The sequence below is a fragment of the Schistocerca gregaria genome, chromosome X (assembly GCF_023897955.1).
Source record: "Schistocerca gregaria isolate iqSchGreg1 chromosome X, iqSchGreg1.2, whole genome shotgun sequence".
NCBI lineage: Eukaryota > Metazoa > Arthropoda > Insecta > Orthoptera > Acrididae > Schistocerca > Schistocerca gregaria.
In genome coordinates, this window is record NC_064931.1 from 693,368,662 (window position 1) to 693,395,468 (window position 26,807).

The following is a 26,807-nucleotide window of genomic DNA, read 5'->3' on the forward strand; positions in this document are numbered from 1 at the left end:
TCCTGTCTCCCTGTGTCTCCCCCATGTCCGAACAACATCGCTTTGATTCACTCCGAGACGTCTGGACACTTCCCTGTTGACAGCCTTTCCTGGCACAAAGTAACAATGCGGACGCAATCGAACTGCGGTATTGACCTTCTAGGCGTGGTTGAACTACAGACAACACGAGCCAGAAAAATGGTTCAAATGGCTCTGAGCCCTATGGGACTCAACATCTTAGGTCATAAGTCCCCTAGAACTTAGAACTACTGAAACCTAACTAACCTAAGGACATCACACACACCCATGCCCGAGGCAGGATTCGAACCTGCGACCGTAGCAGCCCCGCAGTTCCGGACTTCAGCGCCAGAACCGCACGGCCACCGCGGCCGGCAACAACACGAGCCATGTTCCTCCATCCTGATGCAATGACTGGACCTGATTGGCTGTCAGACCCCCTCTGGTCTAATAGGCGCTGCTCATGCATGGTTGTTCACATATTTGGGCGGGTTTAGTGACATCACATCAGTGCCCACTCTTATGCAGAGCAAAAATTTCATTCCGGAAAGACACCGAGGCTGTGGCTAAGCCTTGTCTCCACAATATCCTTTCTTCCAGGAGTGCAAGTCCTGCAAGTTTCGCAGAACAGATTCCGTCCAGTTTGGAACATAGGAGATGAGGTCCGGTGGAAATAAAGCTGTGAGAATGGATTATGAGTTGTGCTTAGGTAGCTTCGTTGGCACAGCACATGCCTGTGAAAGCCCCCAATATCAATCTCAGTTTCGACACAGTTTTAATCTACGATGAAGTTCCAACAATTACCATATTTTGAGGCTGAAAGTAACGACGAAATTTGAAGAATGGTGAAGTTAAAGAATTTCATTTCCCAATGGAGGCGAGAAACCAGGGAGAAATCACCATAAGTAAAAAGCAACATATTGCTAACGAACTGTTTTTGATGTTAAAAACAGATCAAACAGTAAATATCTTTATTACAGACCACTGATGATGCTTTACCTCGACAAAGCAAGATGCATCCGGTGGGAAAAAAAACACATGTTTTCTTGTAGTTTAATCGACAGAATGAAAATACCCTCAGGAATTACAAGAAATATTTCTATTTTCAACTGACATATTTGAGAAACAAAGAAAAAGAAAAATAGTTAAGCAGTATCTAGTTAACAAAGCATTTGGCAGTAGATGACGAACTGTTAACATAGTAAACAATCTTAATTTATTTAACCCAAATTTGTTTTTGAATGCAACAAAACCAAAAGTTATTGAAATAGTGAAAGAAAATTTAAAATTACATAGTAGATTGAATTTTAATTTTATTTTTTGTGATCATAAAATGTTATCAGATCCCAAAAAAACAACAGGGAACTCATCTGCAGTGGAATGAATGGAAGAGCTTTGATTAAATGCGATAAAAATGAGAAAAAAGAAATTCTCTCATGAATGTCCGAATTTAGAACTCGAGAATCTGGATGGAGCTCACATCGAATTATTCAATCTCTTAGTATTTGATAAATATGTCCCATTAAGACGTTCATCATACAATGAACAGCCATAAAAAGGAGAAATAAAGAAATTTGTGTTAATGAAAAAAATGATCAAAGCTATTTCCTGTGGTCTACAAAATCCACATATCATCTTATAGACAAAACTGCAGAGAGAATTACAGAATATATGGACAATATACTGGATATCGAGCATAAGTGTGACAAATTGCAATTCCCCTTTACACTTAAAGATATTTCTAAAATAAAAACTAAAATGTATCTATTTATGTTCACTCATCTGATGAAAAATATCGAGTATATCCATTGAAAATAATTAAATCTAAACACAATTAGCTTATTAATCCATTACATTTTAAAGATGAAAACATATGATATAAAATATCAAAAACATGAACCAAGTGGTTTTTGTTATTACATTAAACACATGGGAGGACATTATAAAAATCCAGTTCTATGTCATGGCCCAAATTGTCACAAAATATTTATCGAATGTGTGAATAAAGAAGCTTAAGAAATTGGTGATTTATATTCTTGAACTGAGAATTGAAACCACTAACGTCTGAAGAATAAATTAGGCGTAATAAATCAAAAACTCTTTCAATGTGTAGATGTAATTACTCACAATAAACAAAAGGCTTCATCATCATTTCTGGAAAAGATATAAGAAAATAATGTAAGTTACAACTCAATCATCCAAGTTTTGTACCAATTTAATTACATAATTTTTTAAGATATGGTTCTCCTTTTTTCATAAAAGAACTATGTTATGATAAAAACAAATACATTAAAGCCAAATAAGGAAGATGTATGTATTTGTTTTGGCAAAAAAACTGTTAATTAAATTTATTGATACATTTAAATTCATGCCTTCGAAAACTTCCATCAACTTTGAGAAAATATCAAATGAAAAGTATTGGAAACCTTTCAGAATATTTCGTAAATATAATGACCAAAAGTGGTGTTTGTCCTTATGGATATATGGACAGTTGGAAAAATTTTTAAGGAACAGAACTTCCATCAGAAGAAAAATTCTATGATAAATTAAATGAATGTGATATTAGTGGGTAAAATTATAAACACAAATCAATTTAGAAAAATGTAATACAAAAATCATGCTAAATATCATGTTTTATATATTAAAACTGATGTTTTGTTGTTATCTGATATTTCCGAAAATTTTAGAAAATCTTGTACACAGTCTTATGATTTACATCAATCATGGCTTTTATCACACCAGGCTTATGTTGGGTTTCGATTTTAAAAATGATGAAAGTTAAATTATAATTATTTGGTGGTTATGGTGTGATCATAAAGACTGAAAAGAATTAAAGGCAGTATATCTCATTGTTGTAAAAGATATGTTAAAGCAAACAATAAATGTTGGAAACATTGCCATTCACGTATGAGGTCAAATTATTTAACATATGATATTTTCGAAATTTGTGGTGAGTTCCTATGTGACCAAATTGCTGAGGTCATCAGTTCCTACGCTTACACACTACTTAACCTAACTGAAAGTAACTTATGCTAAGGACAATAAACATACCCATGACTGAGGGAGTACTCAAACCTCTGAGGGGGGAAGACACATGAACCATCAGAAGATGCCTTAGATCATGTGGCTACCCTGTGTGGCAATAACTAATATGGTTGGGCTATTAGTCAACATTTGACATATGATGGATTTGAATGGAATAATTCAAATAATCTTCATTCTAAACAAATACGTGAAGCTGCTGATAACTTAGAAGATGGGTATATTTTTGAAGTAGATTTAGAATATCTAAAAATTTACATGATGCACATAAAGATTTAGCTCTGAAAATAAAATTGTGCCTGGGGCTGAAGAAAAAAGTTATTAACAACACCAAATGACAAAAATATTATTTTGTTCCCTATAGAAATATTTAACAATATTTGTCTCATCGAATTAAAACACCAAAAAGATATATGGTTTTATAATTTAAGAGCAATCTGACTGGTTCAAAAAAATATATATTTGAATAGAGAAATGAGGACAAAAGTGTAAAATGATTTTGTGTAAGATATCTGCAAGTTAATGAATAACTCTGATTTGGGAAAAACATTTGAAAATATAAGCAACACAGTGGATATACAATTAGTTTGAGTTGAAGAAACGTGTGAAAATGGTATAGCAAAACAAAATTTCAATAGAAGAACCACATATAATGAAAATCATGCTGTGATTCACATGAAAAAGATAAAAATTATGTTCACAAAAGGAATTTATATTGAAATGAGCATAGTCGATTTAATTAAGAATTAACATATAACTTTCAGTGTAATTTTATGAAACCAAAATACGGATATAAAATTTAACTCTGATATCAAGACAGTGACAATAACATTTATAATACAGAAAGAGTAGATTTTATTAGGATATGTAGAAAATTCTTAACAGATCTCATACAAGTGATAGAAAAGTACCCGGTAAAATGCAAGATGAAGGTAATGGAATAATGATGGAAGAATTTTGTAGTTTCAACTCAAAAATGTATGCTTTTGTTTACTGGTGGTACTCAGGAACAAAACTCTAAAGAAGCTAAGAAATATGTTGCAAAAAAAAATAAACTTAGAAAACAATAAACTTTAATTTAATAATACTGAACAATATAGAACTATGAATTTAATCGAAACTAATAAAGATATGAATTATTCTGTTGAGATTAATAAAATAACTTTGAAGTCTACATGATGATAAAACATATGTTTTAGAAAATAATACATTACCATATGGATGCCATAAAATTGTTTAATTACATAAAATTTGTACTTAACATGTTTCAAATTTTTATAAAATTCACATTTAATATATTTATGTTTTCAATTGAAAAACTAATTAATTTCATGTTGTTTGGGTCTTACGCTCTACATCCAGCTATTATGATCATCATTTAAGCTCTTTACATCACTAAATTTGAAGAAATTCTCTTATCATAATTCTCAATACAAAATGCATATGTGATGTTTATCATTTTCATAGATTTATCAGCTAACACCTTTGACGTTTCTTTTAAAATATATTCTGTGTAAAAATTTTCTTACTCTTCCAGTATGTTGTAAAGACCCATTTATATTGAAAAAAACCATTTTTTAATATAAAATTTTTTATTTAAATAAAACATGGGAGAAGTGAAAAAATTTGTTGTTGTTTTACTGAGTTTTCCATTTGCTTATCCATATTTTAAAGAAAAATAGAACTGAAAGTGAGGAAACAATTTGAAACTTTAACATCTAGAGTTCATGCTTGAAATTTCATGCTTCCTCTTTGAAATATTTTGTACATATGTGAAAAATCTTTGGACAAATAATGGAAACATTGGAAATTATGGTGAAAATATTTGAAAAAATGATGAAAAGCCCTTCAAACTTTGAAAATACTTGTAAAAGGGGTAATATATTCATCATCATATATTAGACTATAAAAGTATATAAATGCATGTTGTGGATAATTTTTCCGAAACTGGAAAAAAAGATCATAGGTTTGAGGAAATTCCAAGGTATTTTATGAATTCAGACGATTTTGGAAAAGTGAGATAGATCATATACACTCCTGGAAATTGAAATAAGAACACCGTGAATTCATTGTCCCAGGAAGGGGAAACTTTATTGACACATTCCTGGGGTCAGATACATCACATGATCACACTGACAGAACCACAGGCACACAGACACAGACAACAGAGCATGCACAATGTCGGCACTAGTACAGTGTATATCCACCTTTCGCAGCAATGCAGGCTGCTATTCTCCCATGGAGACGATCGTAGAGATGCTGGATGTAGTCCTGTGGAACGGCTTGCCATGCCATTTCCACCTGGCGCCTCAGTTGGACCAGCGTTCGTGCTGGACGTGCAGACCACGTGAGACGACGCTTCATCCAGTCCCAAACGTGCTCAATGGGGGACAGATCCGGAGATCTTGCTGGCCAGGGTAGTTGACTTACACCTTCTAGAGCACGTTGGGTGGCACGGGATACATGCGGACGTGCATTGTCCTGTTGAACAGCAAGTTCCCTTGCCGGTGTAGGAATGGTAGAACGATGGGTTCGATGACGGTTTGGATGTACCGTGCACTATTCAGTGTCCCCTCGACGATCACCAGAGGTGTACGGCCAGTGTAGGAGATGGCTCGCCACACCATGATTCCGGGTGTTGGCCGTGTGTGCCTCGGTCGTATGCAGTCCTGAATGTGGCGCTCACCTGCACGGCGCCAAACACGCATACGACCATCATTGGCACCAAGGCAGAAGCGACTCTCATCGCTGAAGACGACACGTCTCCATTCGTCTCTCCATTCACGCCTGTCGCGACACCACTGGAGGCGGGCTGCACGATGTTGGGGCGTGAGCGGAAGACGGCCTAAGGGTGTGCGGGACCGTAGCCCAGCTTCATGGAGACGGTTGCGAATGGTCCTCGCCGATACCCCAGGAGCAACAATGTCCCTAATTTGCTGGGATGTGGCGGTGCGGTCCCCTACGGCACTGCGTAAGATCCTACGGTCTTGGCGTGCATCCGTGCCTCACTGCGGTCCGGTCCCAGGTCGACGGGCACGTGCACCTTCCGCCGACCACTGGCGACAACATCGATGTACTGTGGAGACCTCACGCCCCACGTGTTGAGCAATTCGGCGGTACGTCCACCCGGCCTCCCGCATGCCCACTATACGCCCTCGCTCAAAGTCCGTCAATTGCACATACGGTTCACGTCCACGCTGTCGCGGCATGCTACCAGTGTTAAAGACTGCGATGGAGCTCCGTATGCCACGGCAAACTGGCTGACACTGACGGCGGCGGTGCACAAATGCTAGGCAGCTAGCGCCATTCGACGGCCAACACCGCGGTTCCTGGTGTGTCCGCTGTGGCGTGCGTGTGATCATTGCTTGTACAGCCCTCTCGCAGTGTCCGGAGCAAGTATGGTGGGTCTGACACACCGGTGTCAATGTGTTCTTTTTTCCATTTCCAGGAGTGTATTTATATTCTACTAGATGATACATGTACTTGGATTTGTTACTTGTATTGGAGAATCACTTAATTCTTTTTATTGCTTTCTTTTGTATTCATTTGTGTTCAGGTAAGTGTTGATGTGCCCCATTTTGCGTATTTTGTTAGATTTTGTGGGAAAGAGCAATCTGACGGTGACTGCCTTTCCTGAACTTGAACCATCATTGTATGTTAACTTACTTTACTGCCTTAAGCATTATGGATCTATAGTTTGTCGAATTCTCATTAGCATTAACTTGTGATTTGAGTGGAGAAATTCCTATGGGATTTTATATCTTTTCAATGGTTTTCTCTTTATGTCTAGTAAAATGGCCTTGTTTGGCACTACCTAATGTGTTCATGATTTCACTACTAGTAAACTGTATCTCCTCCCCCCATGAACCATGGACCTTGCCGTTGGTGGGGAGGCTTGCGTGCCTCAGCGATACAGATGGCCGTACCGAAGGTGAAACCACAACGGAGGGGTATCTGTTGAGAGGCCAGACAAACGTGTGGTTCCTGAAGAGGGGCAGCAGCCTTTTCAGTAGTTGCAGGGGCAACAGTCTGGATGATTGACTGATCTGGCCTTGCAACATTAACCAAAACGGCCTTGCTGTGCTGGTACTGCGAACGGCTGAAAGCAAGGGGAAACTACAGCCGTAATTTTTCCCAAGGACATGCAGCTTTACTGTATGATTAAATGATGATGGCATCCTCTTGGGTAAAATATTCCGGAGGTAAAATAGTCCCCCATTCGGATCTCCGGGCCGGGACTACTCAGGAGGATGTCGTTATCAGGAGAAAGAAAACTGGCGTTCTACGGATCGGAGCGTGGAATGTCAGATCCCTTAATCGGGCAGGTAGGTTAGAAAATTTAAAAGGGATATGGATAGGTTAAAGTTAGATATAGTGGGAATTAGTGAAGTTCGGTGGCAGGAGGAACAAGACTTCTGGTCAGGTGACTACAGGGTTATAAACACAAAATCAAATAGGGGTAATGCAGGAGTAGGTTTAATAATGAATAGGAAAATAGGAATGCGGGTAAGCTACTACAAACAGCATAGTGAACGCATTATTGTGGCCAAGATAGATACGAAGCCCACACCTACTACAGTAGTACAAGTTTATATGCCAACTAGCTCTGCAGATGATGAAGAAATTGAAGAAATGTACGATGAAATAAAAGAAATTATTCAGATAGTGAAGGGAGACAAAAATTTAATAGTAATGGGTGACTGGAATTCGAGTGTAGGAAAAGGGAGAGAAGGAAACATAGTAGGTGAATATGGATTGGGGCTAAGAAATGAAAGAGGAAGCCGCCTAGTAGAATTTTGCACAGAGCACAACTTAATCATAGCTAACACTTGGTTTAAGAATCATGCAAGAAGGTTGTATACGTGGAAGAACCCTGGAGATACTAAAAGGTATCAGATAGATTATATAATGGTAAGACAGAGATTTAGGAACCAGGTTTTAAGCTGTAAGACATTTCCAGGGGCAGATGTGGACTCTGACCACAATCTATTGGTTATGACCTGTAGATTAAAACTGAAGAAACTGCAAAAATGTGGGAAATTAAGGAGATGGGACCTGGATAAACTGAAAGAACCAGAGGTTGTACAGAGTTTCAGAGAGAGCATAAGGGAACAATTGACAGGAATAGGGGAAAGAAATACAGTAGAAGAAGAATGGGTAGCTCTGAGGGATGTAGTAGTGAAGGCAGCAGAGGATAAAGTAGGTACAAAGACGAGGGCTGCTAGAAATCCTTGGGTAACAGAAGAAATATTGAATTTAATTGATGAAAGGAGAAAATATAAAAATGCAGTAAATGAAGCAGGCAAAAAGGAATACAAACGTCTCAAAAATGAGATCGACAGGAAGTGCAAAATGGCTAAACAGGGATGGCTAGAGGACAAATGTAAGGATGTAGAAGCTTATCTCACTAGGGGTAAGATAGATACTGCCTACAGGAAAATTAAAGAGACCTTTGGAGAGAAGAGAACCACGTGTATGAATATCAAGAGCTCAGATGGCAGCCCAGTACTAAGCAAAGAAGGGAAGGTAGAAAGGTGGAAGGAGTATATAGAAGGTTTATACAAGGGCGATGTACTTGAGGACAATATTATGGAAATAGAAGAGGATGTAGATGAAGACGAAATGGGAGATACGATACTGCGTGAAGAGTTTGACAGAGCACTGAAAGACCTGAGTCGAAACAAGGCCCCCGGAGTAGACAACATTGCATTAGAACTACTGACGGCCTTGGGAGAGCCAGTCATGACAAAACTCTACCAGCTGGTGAGCAAGATGTATGAGACAGGCGAAATACCCTCAGACTTCAAGAAGAATATAATAATTCCAATCCCAAAGAAAGCAGGTGCTGACAGATGTGGAAATTACCGAACTATCAGTTTAATAAGCCACGGCTGCAAAATACTAACGCGAATTCTTTACAGACGAATGGAAAAACTGGTAGATGCAGACCTCGGGGAGGATCAGTTTGGATTCCGTCGAAATGTTGGAACACGTGAGGCAATACTGACCTTACGACTTATTTTAGAAGAAAGATTAAGAAAAGGCAAACCTACGTTTCTAGCATTTGTAGACTTAGAGAAAGCTTTTGACAATGTTGACTGGAATACTCTTTTTCAAATTCTAAAGGTGGCAGGGGTAAAATACAGGGAGCGAAAGGCTATTTATAATTTGTACAGAAACCAGATGGCAGTAATAAGAGTCGAGGGGCATGAAAGGGAAGCAGTGGTTGGGAAAGGAGTGAGACAGGGTTGTAGCCTCTCCCCGATGTTATTCAATCTGTATATTGAGCAAGCAGTAAAGGAAACAAAAGAAAAATTTGGAGTAGGTATTAAAATTCATGGAGACGAAGTAAAAACTTTGAGGTTCGCCGATGACACTGTAATTCTGTTAGAGACGGCAAAGGACTTGGAAGAGCAGTTGAACGGAATGGACAGTGTCTTGAAAGGAGGATATAAGATGAACATTAACAAAAGCAAAACGAGGATAATGGAATGTAGTCAAATTAAATCGGGTGATGCTGAGGGAATTAGATTAGGAAATGAGACACTTAAAGTAGTAAAGGAGTTTTGCTATTTAGGAAGTAAAATAACTGATGATGGTCGAAGTAGAGAAGATATAAAATGTAGACTGGCAATGGCAAGGAAAGCGTTTCTGAAGAAGAGAAATTTGTTAACATCGAATATAGATCTATGTATCAGGAAGTCGTTTCTGAAAGTATTTGTTTGGAGTGTAGCCATGTATGGAAGTGAAACATGGACGATAACTAGTTTGGACAAGAAGAGAATAGAAGCTTTCGAAATGTGGTGCTACAGAAGAATACTGAAGATAAGGTGGATAGATCACGTAACTAATGAGGAGGTATTGAATAGGATTGGGGAGAAGAGAAGTTTGTGGCACAACTTGACTAGAAGAATGGATCGGTTGGTAGGACATGTTTTGAGGCATCAAGGGATCACAAATTTAGCATTGGAGGGCAGCGTGGAGGGTAAAAATCGTAGAGGGAGACCGAGAGATGAGTACACTAAGCAGATTCAGAAGGATGTAGGTTGCAGTAGGTACTGGGAGATGAAGCAGCTTGCACAGGATAGAGTAGCATGGAGAGCTGCATCAAACCAGTCTCAGGACTGAAGACAACAACAACAAACTGTATCTTGTATTGTGTAGTAAGACTACCTATATGGGGCAGTCAAATAAAAACGGGACATATGGAAATAAGTAGTAACCCGTTCAGTATCTGAAAAATAATCCACATTGCTATCAATACATTTATACCATCATCCGAAAAGAGGGTCAGTAACTTTGTGGAAGAATTTTTGATGTTTCCCTACACAGTCACGATTTTACCGAGGTGTGCACCTATTCATCCGAAGTAGTCAGTTGCCAGGAATGAATTTCTTCTGGGCTCCAAGTCTATGTAAGTCAAATCGTGAGACATAGGGGCTGTATAGAGGCCATTGATTTTTGAACAAAGAGGTGCATGCCTGGGTACAATCATGGACTCATAGACAACTTCATCTTTCCATGAAGGCACTGACTGCCTTGTCTAACAGTGGGATAAATATATTAATTGATATGTAAATACTAAGCAGTCTACTTAAATATTTCAGTCCGTCTCGTTTTCACTTGGCTGCCCCTTACACAGGATGATTCAGCTGCTCCTGTCGCTAAATTTCATGCAACCGGAAACTCATTCAACGTTGTGGAAGATATTCATATTCTCTCGCTCGCTGTGCACAAACTGTTAGTCCAACAGAAAAAAAGAATGGGACCTTTCTGTAGAAAATTTAATGTAGTTAAATTTTGTACTAGGACACATTTTGACTATTGGCTGCAGTTTTCGAATTACTCAAGAAAATAGTGCAAAAAACCTTCATACACCTTTTTCTTGAAAAACTCGAAAACCGTAGCTGCCATTGAAAACATATACCATTGCTAAATTTAACTATGTTAAATTTTCTACCAAAAGGGCCCGTTAATTTTGGTGCAGGGCTAATAGTTTCCAAGTATCAAGCGAGAGGATAAGAAAATCTTGTGCACGGAAACTGACGGCATTGTGGGCTGCATAAAATCTATCGGTAGTGGCAGCTGAATCACCCTACATATGAATTCCAGTTATTCTCTGGTGACTATTTTTCGATTATTTAAGAAATGTTTGCGATTGTCTTTTTATGCTGTGGTTTTATCCATTATTTACTCCATTCATTCTTTATTTATCTCATTAACAGTAGAGAGTGGAATAAACCATTGTCCACTATTTTTAATTGTGTGAATGGGAGTGTTATTTACGTTATTTTCCCCATCAAAAGCGCTTATGATGTCTCCAACCCAAGACTGTGTCCGTTACAAATGAAGCTTGTATCCAAGTGATTTCACCACATTAATATGTTAAGGGATCTCTCATTCAGTAATCAATTGTGACTAAATACGCCTGTTTGCGCCCCGGACATAATGTACTGAGTGTATTCCAAAAAGATATTGTTAACAATCATTTGGCGTTAGATGAACGAGTGTTCGTCACTCGTGATAAAAGGAACCCTAAATGTTACATAAACGATCTAGTTGTCAACGTTACTTTACTTATTCCACCCCTCTGTATTTAACTCAGAGAGATCAGCGTGCATGTAATATCGAAAAACTTACAGAAAGTAAAGAATGAAGAGAAAAGTGCAGTACGACAGAATCTAGCGCTACTATGATACGTCACATTCTCTGATACGCTCGTCAAATTTCGCGTTATCTGTTGTGTCAAATTTTAGTTCGCTTCAGTCACTGCGTCATAGCCGTTGTGCCCTTCATAATTTATTCAAACAGTTATGCTAATTAGTGAATGCCACTTATCCTGAAGCGTACCTTCTCGAAATTTCTACACGAAAAATTAAATCCCCTCGTTCAGAAAACGTGCATTGGTTCTTTTTATTACCAGCACAAGGCATTATAGTTTCTTACAACAACATGGCACTATTTTTCAACGTAGTGACAAGGTGTAAGCAACGGTTGGAACGTTCTACTAATCGTTTAGTTCCTCGATAACTGAAATCCACTCCTCGATCTCAGAGCTATTCGGGAACCAGTGTGTGAACGTCCTCACTGTGGGAAAATCTCTTTCCTCGAAATATTCTTTCGGCGTGCCAGAAAGGTGCAAGATCTGGACTGCATGGCGGATCAGTATCGCCCACGTCTATCAAGTTGTTGACATTATTTTATAAATCTGGAAGCGATACTCTGTTTGTTTCATACAGCGTCAGAATTTTAGTGTGAATCTATGTGCAATTTAAACATTTTGCCCACAAGACTCGTATTGTCCAGAGTTCCTCAACTTCGCAGAACGTTTACAGCTGCCGCGCCATTTCGATCGCACACTGTGGTGTCTATGTCATCCGCACCGCACAATAACTGTGTCTGCACGATCCACAACATGTACCCTCTTCTGAGAATGCGTCATTCTTTTTGCTCAATAGTTTCATCTTGGGTTGACAAGCGTAAAATAACCCCTAGGTACCATAGTAGAGCACAAAAAATACTCTACAACGCTTGATGTGTTTTGCGACTTTCCACAAGAAAGGATATTCTGCTTTTTTTCGGAAAATACGTTTACAGAATCATGTAGCTGGATATTCTGGCGATCTAGCTTTTCTCGCAATACCGAGAACATGCCAAAACTTTCATTTTACGATCGGACGAAGCACTAACTTGCTCTCACCTGAATGCAAGAGCGTATCTTGACAAAAAGATTGAGTCTGGATATCACGTTGCTCCATTGGCCTCCAAGGTCGCTGGAGATCATAGTATTTATCTTTTCCTTTTTGTGGGGATTTGTGAAAGGGTGCATCTATGTGGTTCCCCTTGAAGCAAATTTGGGTTAATAGCTTCACCGCACAGCAACCGCAATGAATGCAGTAAGTCTAATCGTGTCGCAGTATGGGACGACCCTGCTGTTTAAATGTCTGTGGTGCACCTAGTAGAGGGCACATTGAATATTTGTGAATGATAAACCAGAACTCTGATCCTAAACTTTATTTCAAAATATATTACAATGTATACAAAAAATGGTTCAAATGGCTCTGAGCACTATGGGATTAACATCCATGGTCATCAGTCCCCTAGAACTTAGAACTACTTAAACCTAACTAACCTAAGGACATCACACACATCCACGTCCGAGGCAGGATTCGAACCTGCGACCGTAGCGGTCGCGCGGCTCCGGACTGAGCGCCTAGAACCGCTAGACCACCGCGGTCGGCTACAATGTATACGAATGTAGAAGAGATAGCCATGTAAACTCGGATGGTTCTTCTGAAAATGGAAACTTCGTAGTTCTACATGTAACTTAAAACTTACCTAAACATTCTATCTTGATTCATATGTGAGATATATCTTTCTCTGAAGCAGCCTGTATTTTCACAGCGCCAAGAACATGACGAAACGGAGTGCAGCTGTGACGTACCACCCTCAGCTGCGGCGCAATTTCTATGATAACAGACACCAGCGCCCTCCAGGCCCAAAGATAATGTTGAGACAGACCAGTAATACGGACGTGTGTCCAAACTGTGCACTTTCACTAGTACACCACATTCTCGCCCGTTCGTTTTATCCGTCGAGAATGTTTTTCTTTTCATTTCACTGAAGCCGAATATTGGAAGTGGTTGCTTCAGAAGGATCACCGCCGATTTTTCTTACCGTTTCTTGTCCAACTTAGTTTGTGTTACATGTTTAATAGATTCGTCGTTGACGGAGCATTAAACTTCAATCATCAGTCCTTCTCGTTTCTTTGACTGTTCATCTGAGAAGGAACTGCACAATGAGGGTACTTAGTAGACCCTTAGCACGCTGCCCACTGCCATTGTCAACAATGCTATTGTTAACGATAAAAACGATTTGAAAAAAGTTCCACTGAGAATGTTAATAGGGTAACTACTGATAATCTTACACCTCAAAGATTTTGTGAATAAAATATAGCAATTCTAGACATTTCCAAGATTGCATGGTTCTGTCTGAAACACTGTCATTTCACAACAACTGCAGCAGTATCGATACATCTAGACAAAATACTAAACTGATGCTGAGACAGACAAGTACCTGCTAAAGTAGGAGAATAGAAATGAAATTCTACGTTGGCAAACAGTTGCATGGAATCTATTTTCAAAAATACTTTTTATTTTATTAATAATTCTCTTCATTTCACTGAATGGACAACAGTTTTTCTGTTTTGACTCTTATGGGTCATCATCACAACTAAAATTACAGAAAAGATGAAATGTAAAATTACTGTTAAATACAAAAAATTAAATTTCAATACAACAAACAGACAGAGTTGCAAAATACCCCTTTCTAACGTATCAAAATATGCACCATCCATTCAGAAAAAATATTACTCGACATAGCAAAATCACGACAATCTACACCTACATATATACTCCGCTAGCCACCAAGCGGTGTGTGGCGGAAGGCACAATTTCCGTCAAAGTCATATTTCCCACCTCTGTTCCACTCGCGAATCACGCAGGGGAAAAACGACTGTCTGAACGCCTCAGTACGAGCTCTAATTTCCTTATCTATGAATGGTGATCATTGCGCGATTTGAAAGTTGGTGGTAATAATACACTCCTGGAAATGGAAAAAAGAACACATTGACACCGATGTCAGACCCACCATACTTGCTCCGGACACTGCGAGAGGGCTGTACAAGCAATGATCACACGCATGGCACACCGGACACACCAGGAACCGCGGTGTTGGCCGTCGAATGGCGCTAGCTGCGCAGCATTTGTGCACCGCCGCCGTCAGTGTCAGCCACTTTGCCGTGGCATACGGAGCTCCATCGCAGTCTTTAACACTGGTAGCATGCCGCGACAGCGTGGACGTGAACTGTATGTGCAGTTGACGGACTTTGAGCGAGGGCGTATAGTGGGCATGCGGGAGGCCGGGTGGACGTACCGCCGAATTGCTCAACACGTGGGGCGTGAGGTCTCCACAGTACATCGATGTTGTCGCCAGTGGTCGGCGGAAGGTGCACGTGCCCGTCGACCTGGGACCGGACCGCAGCGACGCACGGATGCACGCCAAGACAATAGGATCCTACGCAGTGCCGTAGGGGACCGCACCGCTACTTCCCAGCAAATTAGGGACATTGTTGCTCCTGGGGTATCGGCGAGGACCATTCGCAACCGTCTCCATGAAGCTGGGCTACGGTCCCGCATACCGTTAGGCCGTCTTCCGCTCACGCCCCAACATCGTGCAGCCCGCCTCCAGTGGTGTCACGACAGGCGTGAATGGAGGGACGAATGGAGACGTGTCGTCTTCAGCGATGAGAGTCGCTTCTGCCTTGGTAACAATGATGGTCGCATGCGTGTTTGGCGCCGTGCAGGTGAGCGCCACAATCAGGACTGCATACGACCGAGGCACACAGGGCCAACACCCGGCATCATGGTGTGGGGAGCGATCTCCTACACTAGCCGTACACCTCTGGTGATCGTCGAGGGGACACTGAATAGTGCATGGTACATCCAAACCGTCATCGAACCCATCGTTCTACCATTCCTAGACCGGCAAGGGAACTTGCTGTTCCAACAGGACAATGCACATCCGCATGTATCCCGTGCCACCCAACGTGCTCTAGAAGGTGTAAGTCAGCTACCCTGGCCAGCAAGATCTCCGGATCTGTCCCCCATTGAGCATATTTGGGACTGGATGAAGCGTCGTCTTACGCTATCTGCACGTCCAGCACGAACTCTGGTCCAACTGAGGCGCCAGGTGGAAATGGCATGGCAAGCCGTTCCATAGGACTACATCCAGCATCTCTATGATCGTCTCCATGGGAGAATAGCAGCCTGCATTGCTGCGAAAGGTGGATATACACTGTACTAGTGCCGACGTTGTGCATGCTCTGTTGCCTGTGTCTATGTGCCTGTGGTTCTGTCAGTGTGATCATGTGATGTATCTGACCCCAGGAATGTGTCAATAAAGTTTCCCCTTCCTGGGACAATGAATTCACGGTGTTCTTATTTCAATTTCCAGGAGTGTATATGCTCTACATCCTCGGCTTATCCAAAGAAGTACTGTGTAAGTGATCGTGAAACTACACTCCTGGAAATTGAAATAAGAACACCGTGAATTCATTGTCCCAGGAAGGGGAAACTTTATTGACACATTCCTGGGGTCAGATACATCACATGATCACACTGACAGAACCACAGGCACATAGACACAGGCAACAGAGCATGCACAATGTCGGCACTAGTACAGTGTATATCCACCTTTCGCAGCAATGCAGACTGCTATTCTCCCATGGAGACGATCATAGAGATGCTGGATGTAATCCTGCGGAACGGCTTGCCATGACATTTCCATCTGGCGCCTCAGTTGGACCAGCGTTCGTGCTGGACGTGCAGACCGCGTGAGACGTCGCTTCATCCAGTCCCAAACATGCTCAATGGGGGACAGATCCGGAGATCTTGCTGGCCAGGGTAGTTGACTTACACCTTCTAGAGCACGTTGGGTGGCACGGGATACATGCGGACGTGCATTGTCCTGTTGGAACAGCAGGTTCCCTTGCCGGTCTAGGAATGGTAGAACGATGGGTTCGATGACGGTTTGGATGTACCGTGCACTATTCACTGTCCCCTCGACGATCACCAGAGGTGTACGGCCAGTGTAGGAGATCGCTCCCCACACCATGATGCCGGGTGTTGACCCTGTGTGCCTCGGTCGTATGCAGTCCTGATTGTGGCGCTCACCTGTACGGCGCCAAACACGCGTACGACCATCATTGGCACCAAGGCAGAAGCGACACTCATCGCTGAAGACGACACGTCTCCATTCGTCCCTCCATTCACGCCTGTCGCGACACCACTGGAGGTGGGCTGCACGATGTTGGGGCGTGAGCGGAAGACGGCCTAACGGTGTGCGGGACCGTAGTCCAGCTTCATGGAGACGGTTGCGAATGGTCCTCGCCGATACCCCAGGAGCAACAGTGTCCCTAATTTGCTGGGAAGTGGCGGTGCGGTCCCCTACGGCATTGCGTAGGATCCTACGGTCTAGGCGTGCATCCGTGCGTCGCTGCGGTCCGGTCCCAGGTCGACGGGCACTTGCACCTTCAGCCGACCACTGGCGACCACATCGATGTACTGTGGAGACCTCACGCCCCACATGTTGAGCAATTCGGCGGTACGTCACCCGGGCTCCCGCATGCCCACTATACGCCCTCGCTCAAAGTCCGTCAACTGCACATACGGTTCACGTCCACGCTGTCGTGGCATGCTACCAGTGTTAAAGACTGCGATGGAGCTCCGTATGCCACGGCAAACTGGCCGACACTGACGGCGGCGGTGCACAAATGCTGCGCAGCTAGCGCCATTCGACGGCCAACACCGCGGTTCCTGGTGTGTCCGCTGTGCCGTACGTGTGTATCATTGCTTGTACAGCCCTCTCGCAATGTCTGGAGCAAGTGTGGTGGGTGTGACACACCGGTGTCAATGTGTTCTTTTTTCCATTTCCAGGAGTGTAGATACAAACAGAAACTGACAGCCTAACCTTAGTGAGCCTGAGGAAATGTTCCTGCTAGTGGCTCCGCTGTCGGATGTTTAGAGAAGTCTTTAATGCATACCATAATCTTCAACAGTACAACAAAATAATGGCTGCAGAAGTGTGTAAGTCACACACCTAAGGAATTATCGTTTCTTTATAGAGTTTCTTAAATCGAAACAGGAAGTCAATTTGTAGATAAGGGAACACACACAGCGCCACACTCGGCAAACAGAAGCACTAGATGAGCAATAGTTTACAAACAAGCACAGGCCAGACCTAACAAACAGTCTAAAGCCAAAACTTATAACCAGATTTATCTTTTTTAAAGAAATGTCAAATTTTAGAAGTCACAAATAATATAAAACTAAACTTGAAGCTTCTTCTGAACAGTGCACTTATTTACTCGCCATTCTTATACTGCCTTTTCTCCGATCTTGGCGCTGACTTACCCATTATGTTCCACAGTGAGACCTTCAGTTTAGCGCGAACTCCTAGTAATTGTGCAACTTTGCGTTTTTAACATATACAAATCATTTCAATCGTGAGAGGAAGGATAAGTGTAAGAAAAACTCTTAGAACTGACTGAGAACTGAGCCATGGACCTTTGCATTTTTAGCCTGTTTTTGCAGTTTTGGGTAAAATTGTCATGTTCCTTAATTATATTCCGATAAATTAACACTTCCAGCCAATCTAAATTAACCCCTATCTAGACCTGAGAATACAAGTCTGATTAAAGTTAATGTCAGTGATAGCCACGTGCAGTTACTACATTTCTATATCTACATCAACATGGATACTCTTCAAACCGCATTTAAACGCCTGGCAGAGGGTTCATCGAACCAGCTTCACAATAATTCTTTATTATACCAATCTCGCAAAGCGAGCGGAAAAAACGAACACCTATATCTTTCTGCGCGAGTTTTGATTTCCTTTATTTTATTGTGATGATCGTTTCTCCCTATGAAGGTCGGAACCAACAAAATTATTTTCGCATTCGGAGCAGTTAATAGCGGATGGATGTAAGTTCCACAGAGCTGACCCAGAAATAAGTAGAATTTATACTTGTAGGTGATTTTGAGCACCAATGACTGTTACCCTTCCGGATGCCAACCAATCCAGTCCATTCTAAATTGCAAAAATTTCCTGTCCACACTCATTTTATACACAATTAACTAGTAGTATGAGTTTTTAGTGTTGGAGTTTAGAAAAAAGCAGCTACTGACTCTCACCATCTGACCTATCTCGCGTTATTAGCCATCCTGGTCTCCTGCATGTACACTCAATGGTTTCTCTTGTCCAATGGTATTAGCTATGATTATTTCGTAGCAGAGTCAATAACGAGGCAAATAACTTGGTACCAATCTAGCGACGGTGCGTACTGTGTACTTAAACACAAAAGCTCTAAATGGCCGCCTGTCTCATTCCGCTTCACAAATTTCTCTATTTGTATTGCTTCGGGTCTAGCATTTCCCAGAACAGTGACTTCCTAGAGCGTCGCTGTCTCACTGTTTGCTCGTGATGTCCCTCTCAACCGCCAGCGGACCGCTCGCATTAAAACACGATTCATAGGCTTCTCATCGTTTTCGACACATATTCCGCGCCTCGATGATGGAGTTTAGCTCACACACAAGACACTGTTTCGACTTTCTACCTGCGCTTCTTATCCCCTTGGCGGCGTTAGTTACTTGAAAAGTCTTGCGGCCCATCTAATGGCCGAACACTGACTATTTTCCCCTGCTTGCGTAACCTCTGCCCAACCTGTACTCCCAGCTGCAATTAAACAAATTTTTAGGAAGAGAATTTGGTGTGGAAATCTGATTTCTGATGTTCCCCAAGGTAATGTCATAGGTCGTTTGCTGTTCCTTATCTGTATAAACGATCTAGGAGACAATCTGGGCAGCCGTCTTAGGTTGTTTGCAGATGATGACGTCGTTTATCGACTAGTAACGTTACCAGAACATCAAAACAAATTGCAAACCGATTTAGAAAAGCTATCTGTATGGTGCAAAAACTGGCAATTAACCCTAATAACGAAAAATTTGAGGTCATCCACACGAGTGCTAAAAGGAATCCGTTAAACTTCGGTTACACGATAAATCAGTCAAATCTAAAGTTAGTAAATTCAACTAAATACCTAGGAATTACAAATGAAAGGAACACATGGAAAATGTTGTGGGGAAGGCTAACCAAATACTGCGTTTTATTGGGAGGACACTTAGAAAATGTAACAGCCCAACTAAAGATACTGCTTGTCTGTCGTCTTTTAAAATACTGCTGCGCAGTGTGGGATACGTTCCACATAGGATTGACGGAGTACATCGAGAAAGTTCGAAGAAGGGCAGCACGTTTTGTATTATCTTGAAATAGGGGGGAGAGTGTCACTGAAATAACACGGGATTTGGGGTGGACATCATTAAAACGGCGTTCTACATTGTGGCACAATGTTTTCATGAGACTCGTCAGAGGGCGCTTCGTCCAAGACAGGGTCTTCGATTCCATGTTCTATGGCAGACCAAATGATTACGAATTTTCAAAATCCACAGTTGCCACACGAAGGCACCAGTAGCGTTAAGTTTGGTGAGCCAGTGCAGCAGTCACAAATCAGGTGGCAGTAAGTACATGGAGTTTTGAGACTGATGTTAGGACACTTAGGTGTACATCTATTAGCAATCTCGAACTCAACATGTGCACAATCAACATGGTAGGTGTATGCATGGTTCTCCCTGTAGTTCTTTCTTTCCTCACTTATTAACGTTGGCAGTCACAGTGTGCCTCCCGTGAACTCATGTCCCCCACCTCCAGCCCCCCACCACTGTGTTGTGTGAGGTTATTGTGTTCACCTCCATCTCTTTTCCCGGCTATTTCCCATGGCGTTGTTGCTTTAATTCCGTTCTAAACTTGTATTAATACCCGACGAAGTAATGATTTCATGTCCATGTGTAGTTGTGTATAACGTGAATTCCGCAGCAAATTATGGTGAATAGGGTTTTATTGTGACCATTGCTTCATTCAACAGTTCGATAAAACTCCCTATCTTATCATCTTGTGAATTACTACTGAACCCATATTTCATGTATGTCAACCGCATTAATAAACTAAATTTATTAATATATGCATTGGGAGGTGCATGTAATTAAATTCATGTCTTTCATGGGGCAGCAAGCTTATTATCGGTAAGATCACCTGGTACAGCTCATTCTGACATCCACAGGGGTAAGTCGATGGCTCAGCATTGGTACTGTCCCATTACTGTCACTCATAGTACATTGTGTTTTTAGTATCAATGACGCATTGGTTATGTTTACAATCCGTAAAAGTGTCGAAGATGTTTGGAATAGATACAACTGAGTTACTTTATTTTCTGGTAAACATCCATTTTTTCCTCTTTCATAAAATGTTGCTATTAGTTTATTAATGTTTGAATGATTTGTTTGTGTGGTTTATTCAGTGGTAGTGTAACGTCGGGAGTCAATATACAATAGCATTTATTGCACTACTTTGCAGAACGGCTCGTAGCTTTGAAGCCGTTGGCGGTGATAGAAACAGCCACTTGTATCTAATTTCGTTAAAAGTCAATCTACTGCCCTTTGTTATTAAAAACAGACTGTGTAAAAATATCAGCTTTCTAGCTAGCATACTTTCAGAGTTAGAGAACATTACCTAAAAGACCCCAAACCGACACTTGTAAGATTAAAGTCAGTTAGGATACATAACAGTTAGTCTTTTAGCATCATTTGGAATCATTACTGAAGTTCACAAAATATTAGGTCAATTTGTTTGAATTGTCATAATTAAAAACGTCAACTATTTTTCATTTTCGTAATATAAAATTCAGAAATGATCAGTATTTATTTAATGTGTTGTTGTGTAAGTAAATGAGAATGAGTAAGTGTGTGTATGTGGAAGATACGAAAAAATTCAATATCATCTCAGGTTAAACATTACGTAACTGTATCATGGGAAAGTGTTAAGCAAGCAAGTTGCAATGAAAAATGTAATTTCCCCACCTTGCTAATGACGTATGCCTAAGGGTACTTGCTTTTGTAAGAAGGCAGCCAGGATAGCCGTTTACAGAGTAATAGTTTTCTAAAGTTATCTTAAGATTAGTTTTCTTTTCATTTGGATTTGTTAAACATTTTATAAATTTGCATGATGAAGTGACGTAAATGCATCTGTGAATGTTGATTGGCGTAAGACAGTTTTTGCGCGAGAAAGAACTCGGAGGAATGTTTTGATTGGGTGACATTTTGAAAAACCAATCAGCGTTAAGCATTTCCCACGCATTGCAAGTAGTTATAGGCCCTGGAAGGAACGGCAGTTAGAAAGCCGCTGCCTAGCTATCGGACGTGCAGGTCATGTTGGACGTGTTCTTCTAGATTATGAATAAAATGAAGAAGTTACTGGTTTCTTGAGTCCGGATTGTATTGCCGTGAAAGCAGTTGTATTTACGGACAGATTGTGAAAATCTGAGCTTTGTGAAATGATCTTTGGAAAGATAAACGCGTGTGAACTTTCGGCCTTTGTAAAATTCCGCTTGGCATGTTTCATATTCGTCTATGGAATATTTGGCGAGCAATTTCTGTTGATAGAAATGCACTGAAAAGAACCAAAAGTGAAACTCATATATTGTAGCAGAGTATTGACTGTATATCGCTTAACAATTCTGCTTGGACTTAAGCACATTTCTGGACTTAAGCACATTTCTGGCCGCCTAGCATGTGTACTGCGTTGCATGAGCTGTGAGCTGAGGACAGGGATATTGTTCGTTAATTAAATTCCGGCTGATGGCAAGTGTTCAATTTTGAACCTAAAGAAATAAAAGAACTCGCTGCAGAATTGTTCATTTTTCTAAAGAGATGAAGCAATCGTCCTCCACCCGAAAATTGTGTTATAAGACATTACATGATAGCTCGCCGCTAGAGTTTACGCGGACTTTGCAAACTTAAGTATTGACTGTGTTTTTCTTCAATGCTGCTTTTAACATCGCCTGAACAGTATCTACGCATGCAGAGAAACGGGCTGGTGATCTGACGCCGTAGTGAGGCAGGTGGAACTTTTGTAGTGAACAGTACGACGAGAGACTGAACAAACACAGACGATATATTTCTAGCCCGCCCCGCCGGAGTAGTTCAAACACGTGATACTTGAGTTTTTATGTCAGCTTGATACCTTGGGTGAATGTTTGGCAATGAGGAAGTTCAGATCAGGCATAAATCTGTAGTAGAGAGTGCTGAGGCTGGATTAATCTATAGGGTTAGTAGGACGTCCTTCTCATTCCCCCTGGGTGACTCAAAGAGAAGGTTAGGCAGTCTCCGCTATTTTTGGTATTCGGATTCCGACTTGGTAAGGGAATAGACGGACTCTGTGATCGTCTAAGACGGTTTGAATGGTGCAGTTCAAACCGTTTTTCTCAGATCTGTTTTAGTCATGGTAATGTTGAGACTGTCTTTTTAGTGATTTTTCACATAAATTCAATGATATGGACTCGAGTTTCTTAATAGTATCTTCGTGCTCATTTCAAACCAAGCGTATGTGCCTAATTTAATGGCGCCTTCAGTGCATTTAGTGAACACTGACTTTATATCATGATGTGTTTTCGATTATCAAGTTTACCCCCATAAGGGAATCATGCTTGAGTTAATAAATAATTACTTTACAGTAATATGCTGATAATATGCATGTCAGACAGACGTGTAGTCACTCGCAATACATTATTTTCTTTGGTTGCTGTTTCCCTTTAGCGTTATCCGTTGTGCTAGTTATTTTATTTCATGGTCATAGTACTTGACTCTGTAGTAACTATTCGGACCAACCCTTATTGTTTCCTAACAATCATTGACTCAGAAAAGATAGCGTGATCGTAAGCAGTTTCCAAAATATTCATTCGCTCTCTCGAGCCATTGTCCCTGGCATCGACAAGAATAATTCTATCTACTACCCTCGCATGCTCCCATGTGACAAGACGGGCAACCCTTTCTCAAACTCATGCAGAAAACTGGCGAAGCCTGCCATGATTTCGGTTACTTGCGATCTCCTAATTCAGCGATCTGAACTTTTATTTTCAGTTAAATTTCTTCGTCTTTTCCTTGACAGTAAGCGCAATGCATAAATAATCCCCACTGCAACCTTAATAATCATTGAACTAATGAAATTAAATGATCAGTGAGTTGCTGTTGCATAACTAAACGATGTAATTTCTTTCAGCAAGAAGAGGTGGTTTGTATTAGTCGGTCGTTGTCCAGCTGAAAATCCTAGTTTAACTTTTCAAGATGTTTCATACACCTATAAGTATGGTTTGTACGCTGTGAAAAATTCATCCAACATTCTCATCTACTTATGAAGAAAAATGTACCTATAACAACAAATGCAGTCAAATAGTAAGTGAAAAAATGATGAAACTTCACATGTAAAAATATTTATTTTGTTATGTTTTTGAACTTCCACTGCTATGAGTGTGAATTCTGAATCCTTCCTGGACATGCTGAGAAAGTTTTATGAATTTATTTGAAAAAAAGTTTACACAGTGGAAATTAAATTGTCCTGTGGTGCCTCTCCTGCTCCAAGTAATTTTTTCAAATGCTGTTTGCTGTTAAAATGTACACCTTATGAGTGTGACGAGAGTGCAGAAAGCAGGTACTGAACATTAATTTTCCCGAGAAGCGGATTACTATCGTGTCAAACCATTTTATTGCATCCAAAGAAAAACGGAATATGGCACCACGTCGATTCCACAGTACAATTTCATTTCAACGGATTATTCAGATTAAACGTTTTCATGTTAAACGATTGTCACTGCACTAACTTCGAAACATGACGACTTGGGGTGCGATAAAACTGCCAACATAATGTCTACAGTGCAGTAATAATTCACAAAGAAACAGGTTTGTTTATTTGGCTGCCATAAATCAACACTAACAATAATCGACAACCGATTTAAGGCGAACATAAAACAAAACGCGGTGTGAAAAAATTATTTATAACACAGTCTCTGATATTGAATTTGTTACGTAAAATTTCGCTCTGGTGCAAGGTTGGCTGACTGTACACACAAAATTTTTCTGGCAATCTTCTGGAGAGACGAAATATTTGTCCATTTTCATTCCAGTAAGAGCCACATTTTCGACCAATTTACAATTCCGGTTTAAGTACGAGTCTGCCGTTGTCAGTATCTGCATACAAAGCAAACTTCCGCACTTTTATTCGTGATAACAAAACATGTCGTTTGGCAAATCAGAAGAACGTAAAAGTATTACTGCAAACGAAACCAAATGTTCCGTTCTTAAAAATATTTGAATTATTTTCCAGCACTGCAGGTCTTCACCGAAGCTTATCTTAGATTCTACCCGGACAGTACGACAAACAGTTCACGTATATTTGGCTAATCTTTAGGTGAGAATAGACCTGAGATGACCACCTTCTCTGCGGCAGAATTTACGTAGTTTTGTTTGGTAGACGGTGCTTCACGAGTGGGCATTCTTTTGTGACTGGTCACTTAAAATTATTGATATAGTAGTTAGCGAATAGTATGCTTTACGTCTTCCATAACTTTCCGCCTCTGAGATTCAGACATTATTTTCAGATGGGGAAATGGTGCCCATACGAAAGTAGCTAGCTCGTTGTGCTTTTTTCTCTGCATCAATCTTCAGACGGGTTGGCAAGATTTATTTCAGACGCTTCTCCGTCTTTAGATTCTTTACTTAAGTGTTTCAGGTACGTGTCATTTTCCATGGCGACAGGAAGTGAAGAGTTTCCCGTTACCTGTTCTTCTGATGTTTCCTTGAAGAGATGTAACAAAAATCCCTGCTTTACAGTTCCTGAAATAATTTACATGCTAATGTATACCATTTAATAAACTGTACAAGAAAAGTTTGTAATGCTATAGCAAATTGTAGTCTACGACACAACATGTCTCATTAATCTAGGCATTGTATACATATACTCGATGGTGTTTAGTATTGCCGTAGATATCCATCTACGGCAATTTGACTGGTTCTCAGGACCTTGAAGGGGTCCTACAAGCGGTTGTAAGGCTCTACAGACACGAACTCTCTCCGACTGTATTCAAAACAAACACGAGATCTATGGAACACTATTAATAGCACTCGACAATTAAAGCTTCCTAAAAGCAAAAACACACGGAAGAAGAAGTGACAAGTAAGAAAAATACAGTTAATACTTAAATTAACGTAGCTCGCTGCACAGCAGACGTGAAGCAGACGGCGGCTAGGGCGACACTCATACAGGTGCTTCTCTTTACGCCAATGGTCTCTTTAATTTTCCTGTAGGCAGTATCTACCTATCTTACCCCTAGTGACATGTGTCTCCACCTCCTTACATTTGTCCTCTAGGCATCCTTGTTCAGCCATTTTGCACTTAGTGTCACTCTCATTTTTAAAACATTTGTATTCCTTTTCGCCTGCTTCATTTACTGAATTTTTACGTTTTCTCCTTTCATCTATTAAATTCAATATCTCTTCTGTTACCCAAGGATTTCTTCTAGACCTCGTCTTTTTACCTACTTGATTCTCTGCCACCTTCACTATTTCATCTCTCAAAGCTACCCATTCTTCTTCTACAGTATTTCTTTCCCCTGTATTTGACAATCGTTCCCTAATGCTCTCCCTGAAACTCTCTACAACCTCTGGTTCTTCCAGTTTATCTAGGTCGCATTTCTTAAATTGCTACCTTTTTACAGTTTCTTCAGTTTTAATCTACAGTTCATAACCAACAAATTGTGGTCAGAGTCCACATCTGCCCCTGGAAATATCTTACAGTTTAAAACCTGGTTCCTAAATTTCGTTATATAAAGTCTTACGTATTCATGATGCCAAACCTACAACTTTCGCCAACAGAAGAAAATATTTGCGAATGTACAAGGACAGACACCAGCAGTGGTTAATACATATACACATAAGACGTCCCATTAGGATTTCTTACAATCGATTTTGTCTTATCCAGCTTCTGATACTACAAAAACCGTACCTAGTTTCAGAAACCTTGGTATGCTAAAATTAATAAAACATAAAATTAATAAAAAATCTTGTAGATAACTACACTGAAGGGCCAGAGAAGCTGGTATAGGCATGCGTATTCAAATACAGGGATATGTAAACAAGCAGAATACGGCACAGCGGTCGGCAACCCCTATATAAGACAAGTGCCTGACGCAGTTGTTAGATCGGTTACTGCTGCTACAGTCGCAGGTTATCAAGATTTAAGTGTATTTGAACGTGGTGGGCGCACGA

The 26,807-nt window shown here is 40.7% G+C and overlaps 1 protein-coding gene across 6 annotated transcripts in view; it reads right to left on the reverse strand.

The window, feature by feature from the left end:
• The window catches only part of LOC126297692 (ras-related protein Rab-3), a 757,051-nt gene that overhangs the window by 407,085 nt on the left and 323,159 nt on the right, over positions 1 to 26,807 (reverse strand). For 2 of the 6 annotated variants that reach the window (XM_049988814.1, XM_049988815.1), the window contains exon 2: positions 2,125 to 2,151. The exons of the other annotated variants lie outside the window; for them this stretch is intronic. The gene's annotated coding sequence lies outside the window, so the exon portion shown is untranslated. The remainder of the gene's footprint in view (positions 1 to 2,124; positions 2,152 to 26,807) is intronic. 6 annotated transcript variants of the gene reach the window in all.